The sequence below is a fragment of the Microtus ochrogaster genome, chromosome 7, assembly GCF_000317375.1.
Source record: "Microtus ochrogaster isolate Prairie Vole_2 chromosome 7, MicOch1.0, whole genome shotgun sequence".
NCBI classification, from domain to species: Eukaryota; Metazoa; Chordata; class Mammalia; order Rodentia; family Cricetidae; genus Microtus; species Microtus ochrogaster.
This window is the reverse complement of record NC_022014.1, coordinates 63168760-63176711: the sequence shown is the minus strand read 5'-3', so window position 1 is coordinate 63176711 and position 7952 is coordinate 63168760. Positions and strand designations below refer to the sequence as shown.

The following is a 7952-nucleotide window of genomic DNA, read 5'->3' as shown; positions in this document are numbered from 1 at the left end:
GACTTTGTTCACAGCAATAGCAGCACACATGCGGCAAAGTGGGGACACAGGATTGATAATCAAAGCTAAGGGAAAAGAATGGGTGAAGGCTTTGGGGATGAATAAACTTGGCTTGGCACCACACACTCCCTGAGATAGCCAGCCTGATGATATGCCTGTGAGACCAGGAACCTTTCCAACTTTTATTGCCACAGTTGTTGTTCTTCTTTCCTTCCTTCCTTTCTTTCCTTGTTTGTTTGTTTGTTTGTTTGAGACAGGGTTTCTCTATCTAATGGTCCTAGCTATCCCAGAACCAGCTCTTGTAGACCAGGCTGTCCTCACAGAGGTCGGCCTGACTCTGCCTCCCGACCTCTGGGATTACAGGCACGTCCCACCACCGCCCAGCTTCTTCTTTTTTTAAACAGAGTCTTTTGGCTCTGAGTACATTTATTGCTGTCTTTTCTACACATCGCTTCATTTCTGTTGCTGCCCTCGGGATAAATATCTGTCTAGTCCATTGGCCCTTGCTTCTTTCCTCTCTATAGGTTCTTAGAACACATCCTCGTCAAGCAGGAAATGGTGCTCAAGCCAGTGAGGAAACCTACTGAGGGCCAGAGAAGCTGTTTGGGTTTACAGAGAAGAAGCAACTTCTAGCATATAGGCCAATCCCCCCCTCCCCCCGCTGCCACTTCTTGGTTTCTGTTCTACTCACAAAGCTTGGCCCCTTTGCCTGGGAGGAGGCATGATCTGGCTTAATCTTTTTTTTTTTTATTTTTTTTTTGCTGGCAGGCTGATTCTATTGTTTTCCAGCGGGTGGTTCTTGTTGCCTCTTCAATTGCCTGCAATCACACAGCACACCTGCAGGGGTCCTCAGAGCACCCCACACTAGGCAGGTCTTCTTTAGCTAATGTTATCTTTTATTTAAACAGAAAACAGTAGTATTCAATTTTGTTACATAACATACCAGAATCCTAGGGTGTACAGGATCTACTGTTAGGGAGTCATGGATGTGTAGATACAAATATATTCAGCAATACAATATTGCAGAAATGTAACAGATTTGATTTTCTAGTTTTTTTGTTTGTTTGTTTTTTTGTTTCTCAGGCAGAGTTTCTCTGTATAAACAGTCCTGGCTATCCTGGACAACTCATTTTTCAGACCAGGGTGGCTGGCCTTGAACTCACTGAGATCTGCCCGCCTCTATCTCTCCACCGCCCAGCTGATTTTTCTGGTTCTTTATTTGAAACTTGAGAGTTGGAAGGGACTTCAGAAACCATCTTATTTCAGTCTCCTTATTTATTTTCACAGTAATAGGAATTGATTCTAGAACCTCAAGCATAGCAGGCAAGAGGCCTGTGAGCCCCATCTCCAGCCCCTTATTCAGGCCGTGGGAACTAAGGCCTAAGGACACAAAGTAATTTATCCAGGAGGTAGCCTGGGCTGGTAATCAAATCTGAAGAATTTAATATACGTCCTTAAAGCTTAAACCTTTCAAGTTTGTGATTAATTAGCTGAAGGCTTTTTGCACCCAGAATTTAGACTTCTCAAAGTAGTCAACTGTAAACAATGACAGTCTTCTAACACTGAAACCGATACCTACCAGCGACCATGAGACAGTTTTGGTTTTACTAACTTTGGGACTGCATTTATACCTAACCATGTGATGTCCATTAACTGAAGACAACTTGGTTGATTGAATGTACATTAGAAACAGCTGGGTGGAGTTCCAGGCGACATTTTGAGTTACCTGGGGATCTACCCAAACACCATACTGGGTTTATGCAATAATTACTGCAGGGCATAAGACAGAAGTTACCTGGGCCTCCTGCAGCACCTCACAGCCAGAAACGTACTTTTTTTCACCTAACCTAGGCAGGCTAGGAACTGGCTACTCAGTTGAGCATGACCTTGAACTTCTGATCCTTTTTCAGGCTCCACTTCCCAAGCACTTGCTTGATAAGGCCTGGACTACCCTGCCCAACTACCATGTATTTTCTTCTTTCTAAAATGTCAATGAAAACATGTTTTTGTCCCCACGTCATGCAGAACCCCAGTGGAAAGGCTAGACCTGCTCTATCCTCTGTCTCTGGCAAGAATTCTTTATCAAATTGACCTGTTTTCCTGCTGGAAGACTCTGCCCCACTCCACCCACCTGGTACCTCCCTGGATTTCCCGACTGTCAGGAGTTTATTTTTTAACCTTCTCTTCCTTGAAAAGCACCACCCCACTGACCCAGAATGCCGACTCCTCCTCTTTGGTCAGTTTGACGATTCTTATTCTACTTTCTGGTTATGTTAAGCCACCTCATTAACTTCTGAAGACCCTGGAAAACCTATTGCTGTAGGGCACCCCAATTCCTCTCAAGTCCTTCTGCATGCTCTTCCACCCCCAGTACTGGGATTGAATGCAGGGCCTGGCACACACCAGACCGTCCTTTTCTGGTTTTATCTGGTCGGAATGACTAGCAGGGCAGAGAGAATTGTCTCTCTGCTTCTGAGCAGGGCATGGGTGGGCCTGGTGAGACTGCTCCTATCTTGCCTTGAAGTCTGAGGGCCACTTCTAGTAACTTAGGCTCTGGGTCAGGAATTAAAAGCGAAGGGAGGAAGGAATTACTATCTAGGTTTTCCAAGAAGTACTGGTAAATCTCAAGTCCCATCGTAGCCCCGGGTCCTGGGAATCGCAGTAAACCCAAACAGCCTCCTGTCTCAGAGAACTCACCCATCCCAATCCTCTCTCCTCCCAGCCCCGCCCGCTAGCTGCCCGGACTGGCGGGACCAGGACCTCGCCACACTCCTCGCACGCGCGCCCCACCAGGGCAGAGGGGCGGGTGGGGGTTGGGGGCGGGAGGCAGGGGAAGCAGGGGCGGAGTTCCGTCTTCCGCTGATTGGCTCCTCGCTGATGGGCTGCGGCCGTGCCGGACCAACCGGTGGCGTGTTGCTATGTGCTGAGCCGATGGGATAGGCGCGGGGGCGCGTCTGTCACCCGGCAAGCCCCCGGCCCGGACTCGGAGGGATGCGGAGCGGCTGTGGCGGCAGCGGTGGCGGAGACTGTGGCTTTAAGAGCGCACAGGGAGCGCCAGAGTCAGCCGTGCAGTCCTTCGTCGCCCAGCACTCCGGAGCAGCCGAGCCTGGCGCTGGCGGGACCGGGCAGCCTGCCGCCAGGTAAAGGGATCGCTGGCCGGTTGCGCGTGGGCGTGGGGCGCTGTCCGCGCGGGTTCGAGCTGATCGCCTTGGAGACGGTCGGGCTCCCGCACAGCACGCAGCCCAGCTCTGTTGGGGCGATGCTGGGGAGGTCCCTCGGGATCTCCCCAAGGGTTCTCGGGGAGTCAGGGGCGGGGAGCGGGCTGCGGCGGCCACGTGACCGGTTTGTTTACAAACACTGGCGCGCGCTCCGAGTTCGGGGCTTGGGGAAGACAGCGAGCTGACTGGCGATGGTGGAGACCGGCACGTCTGGGCGCTGCTGCTTCCCTTGTTTGGCTTTATTTCCCCCCTCGGGTGGCACACGGTGACACGGGCTTTGTGGTCTGTGTCTTCACCGAGACACTTGGGTCTGGGGCACACGGCCCTCAAAAGTCCCCGGAGTGCTACGCCAGCCCCAGGCCGAGGGAACCGCAGCGAGTTCCTGCCTGGACGCTTCCCGGCACCTCCCCAGCGGCCTTGCCAAGGGGTGGGCGCGAACTCTGCTGCCAGACCCGCTGCGGGGGCCTCTGCGGAGGGTTCCTCCCCGGAGCTGGCTCCTGTCTCTCCCTGCTTCAAGTTTCACCTGCTTGCTTGCTGACTCCTTTCGGGTGATTTTCCTGAAAGAGTGGGGGCACACGACAATACTCGCGTCTTGTGACTGGCACTAAGGAGGGGGACCACGCCTGCTTCTTTGGACACCTTGTGCAAACAACTGCCTGCCACCTCTTGACCTCACTTTTTTACCCACCGTTTTTAGAAAGCTGAGTGAGCATCCCCCAGTTTACCCAACCTTCCACAGTCCGGCCTGGAAATGGCAAATTGGTCTGCTCAGGAGCTCTGCTGGGTGTTTGTTTTTTGCCTCTTTGTTGATTTATTTGTTATTGCCACATTGGAGTGTCTTTGAGCTACCGAGTTGGAAAGGCTTAGGGCTAACAAGGGCCCTAGCTACTAGTCTTTTGTCCTGTCGTTCTAGCAAGATGGGCTCTGCCCAGAGCTTTGGACAAGACTAGGATTACTTTACTTTTCTGTATCCCATTTACAGAACATTAGAGACACAAGGGAATTACGGAAAATCGCAGGCTTGTAGCTCTGTGATAGTCTGGTTTGGGGGTTCAGAATCTGATCAATAAGATGGGGTTCACACTTTCCCACCTTTTTGCCACACACTGCCATAGGCTTTACCTGAATCCAGCCAACTTTCTTTGCTTTTAATGATGATAGTTTTACCTTCAAGGAAGTTTCCTTCTTTTTTTTTTTTTTTTTTTTTTTTTTTTTTTTGGTTTTTCGAGACAGGGTTTCTCTGTGGTTTTGGAGCCTGTCCTGGAACTAGCTCTTGTAGACCAGGCTGGTCTCGAACTCACAGAGATCCGCCTGCCTCTGCCTCCCAAGTGCTGGGATTAAAGGCGTGTGCCACCACCGCCCGGCCGAAGTTTCATTCTTTTTAAATAATTTTTTTTAAAATTCTGTGGTTTACAAAATAATGACTTTATTATGCCATTTTCATACATATGTATCTTTGTGCCTGGTTTATACTCAGCTATGACAGTTCCCCCATTTTTGTCCTGCGCTGTGAAATGAGTGGCAGTGAGTTCTTTACACTGCCCAGCATCGGGAGAGCTGGGTAAACTTCACTTTGACTTCTACGATCTGCTCCCTACTTCATGACAGGGTCAAAATGGGATGGAGTGGGGGCCTGGGCTCACGCCCTGCCTCAGTTGGGCTCTGCCTTACCGGTTTAGAATTCAGTAACACCATTTCTTGGATCTTATCTCTCTGCTTGAATTAGGGTAGGGATGGAAAATAAACTGTTTTCCTAGCTAGCAATAGTGGTATACGACTAAGCCCTGAACTCTTGGAGGTAGAGGCAGGGGGATCACTAAGGCTAGCCTGGTCTGTGTAAAGGGATTCCAGGCTAGACGGGGCTATGTAAGGAGATGCTCTTGTCTCAGAAAATAAACAAAAACCTTTCGGCTCTTTAGAACCACGATTTTCAAACTTTGGATCCACAGTAAGGAACATGTGCACTGGCCAGCTATTGAAAGAAGTTTTGGGAAGTGGTAACTATTACCCACAGTACCTGCAGTATGCTGGGATGTTTGTTTTCCCGCTTCATTAGAAAAAAATCAACTGGTGGTCATGACTCATTAATTTGATTTCCTAACCAAATGGGTCATGACCTCCAGTTTGAGAAACATTGGTTTAGGGCGGAGGTCGTCTAGCCTGAATGCACGAGGGCTAGAGTAGGGTTTGGAAATACAGTGGTTAAAAGAAATGCATATGTGTATCTGTGTAATTCCTATACGTTAAACATACATATGTATATGTATAGCGTGTTAATTACTCCTCTCATACTACAGCCCAGGCTGGCCTGGAACACCCTGAATAGCCCCAGCCTCAGCCTCCATAGTGTAGAGATGACAGGCATTAGGCCCCACACACCTGTTTAGAGTTGCTAGTTCGGGGTGCCGCGTGGCCTGTCGGAGGACAATACAGGTAGTGATTAGAAACCATGGTCTCCCGGGAGTTGATGGCAGTGCACACGGAGAATGGATATGAAGTGCAAAGTCAGGAAGCTGTCCCACACTTGGGTGCAAGCTTTCAGATCACTCAGCTCCTAGCTGTCGCCCTTTGAAAGGGGCCCTTGCATGGTGGCTACACCTTTGGTTCCACCACTCAGGGGGCAGAGGCAGTCAGATCTCTTGTTCTGCATCATAGCTTGTTCCAGAGCCACTGCACTACAGAGTGGGACCATGCTCAAAAGCTTAGGTAAACAGGTGCCCTGCTCCACTCCAGCTCCTGGGAAGCTGTTGCTCCTGGCTCTGTAGCAGTGGGTGCTTCTGAGTGCGTGGGGGGATGGAGATATGAGCAGTGCTGACGCTGACGAGCTGCTGTGCTCTTCACAAATTGTGTGCGTTTTTCGTTGTCATAATGATGTTAATGGTTTTGAGGCAGTCGGTGCCTGGGGGGGATTAGCAACTGGCCAGCAGAAGAAAGGATTGATTTTGTTTTGTGTCTGGCTGGTATTCCAGACTGTGTAGCCCGAGGGAAAGGCAGGCTGTGACTTTATTTTGATTTGGGGGTTTGGGGGTGGGTGGGTGGAATCAGGGACTTGTCTATCATCAGATGTTAATAAGAGACTAAAGTTCCCACCTCTCTTGCCTAGTCAGCTGTCTCTTTGAATTGCATGGGCACAGTGTGTGCAGGTGGGTCTTCTTAGTCATTCGGTTCCTGATGCTTTTACCTCTGCCTTTAAGCACAGATGTACAGAAACACGCCAGTGGAGCTGTACAGTCAATTTCTCTTACTTTGTCCAAACAGGTTGGTGGAGGAGGTTTCTTTGAATTAAAGCTGCAGTTTAGCTTTACAAAGGACACTTAATTATCCAAATTCAGATTCTCCTCTGGTCCTTCTTGGCAACAAAGTGCCTTCCAGGAGAGCGTTCACTGGGAGATTGTTTAAATTAACTTTAATAACGCTCCATTTGGCCTAGCTGCTCCTATTCAGCATATCCAGTTTTGAGCACAGAGAAGAAATGAAAGCAAGAGTGGCAAGGGCCAACAAGTCTTGGGAAAAGCAGAGCGGAAGGATTGGAAAGGAGATCAGGCACAGTTCCCTTTGTAAACTATCTCAGCCTTTCTCGGGGTCTACAAACCAAACCACTAGGTCCTCTTGACAGGTACAAAGCATCATTTTCAATTCTAGCCCACAGTGATGGAGAGGTCACCAGTGCCCTCCTGCCTGCCTGCCTGCCTGCCAAAGGTATTTTGTTAGGGCTGACAGGTTTTTGGTGATGTTCTCCATAACAAAAGGTGCTGTCTGCTTGGGTCTGTAAAAGATTGCATCTTCCTGAATTTCCCCGTGGGCTGCAGCAATTTCTTCCTCATGCTCATCAGCAGGGTGCAGCTCTGTGTGCCCTCCCCCGGTTTGCCCCACCTTATCACCTGCCTTTCTGCCCTCATTTCTGCTGCAACTGTTTGGGCCTTTCTGAAACATGCCATGCTCACAAAGCTGTCTTCAGAAGACTTGCTATGTGCCCAGGCTGGCTTTGCCCTCCTGGTCCTCAAGCCTCTACCACTGACTGCTGGGATTATAGGTGTGTGTCACCACACCCAATTTAAGCCTTTTTTTCCTCTTCTGGGTCACAGCATTTTCTTTTCAAAGATTTATTTCACCTGTATGAGTTTTGTCTGCATGTATTTATGGTGCCAGGTTAGAAGAGAGTATCATTCTCTGGAACTGGAGTTCTGATGGTTATGGTCCATGTGGGTGCTGGGAACCAAACCCAGGGCCTCTACAAAAGCAACAAGAGACATAATCTCTAACTTTGCTTGTTCTTGTTTGCCTTGTCTTTTTTCTTTGTTTTTTATTTCAAGACAGGGTTTGTCTGTACCTTTGGAGCCTGTCTTGGAACTAGCTTTTGTAGATGAGGCTGGCCTTGAACCACAGTATTGCGCGTGAGCACCACCACCATTCAGCTTGTTTGTTTTTTCTACTGTTCCTTTCCTTTCCCAGGTGAAATCCTGCCCCTCCCTGACTGGTTACCAGCAGCTGCTCTTTGCCCAAAGGCTTTTTTCTCTCCTGTCTGAAGCTGGTCTTGAAATTTATGTCTGGCCTCTTTCTCCCTAATGGTGTAATTACAGGCCGAATTCTGCGTCTTGCTGGTCTCCCAGTGTCATGCATGCTAAGCTACATCCCCAGCCTCCAACTTTATTATTTTTAAAATCCATTTACTTTCTTTTTTTTAAAAATATTTATTTATTATGTATACATAGTCTGTCTGTGTGTATGCCTGCA

The 7952-nt window shown here is 49.0% G+C and overlaps 1 protein-coding gene across 1 annotated transcript in view; it reads left to right on the top strand.

Moving 5' to 3' along the window:
- Positions 1 to 2964: 2964 nt before the first annotated feature.
- Positions 2965 to 7952, top strand: part of Ypel2 (yippee like 2) — a 53917-nt gene continuing 48929 nt past the window's right edge. The window contains exon 1 of the transcript XR_003377130.1: positions 2965 to 3140. The gene's annotated coding sequence lies outside the window, so the exon portion shown is untranslated. The remainder of the gene's footprint in view (positions 3141 to 7952) is intronic.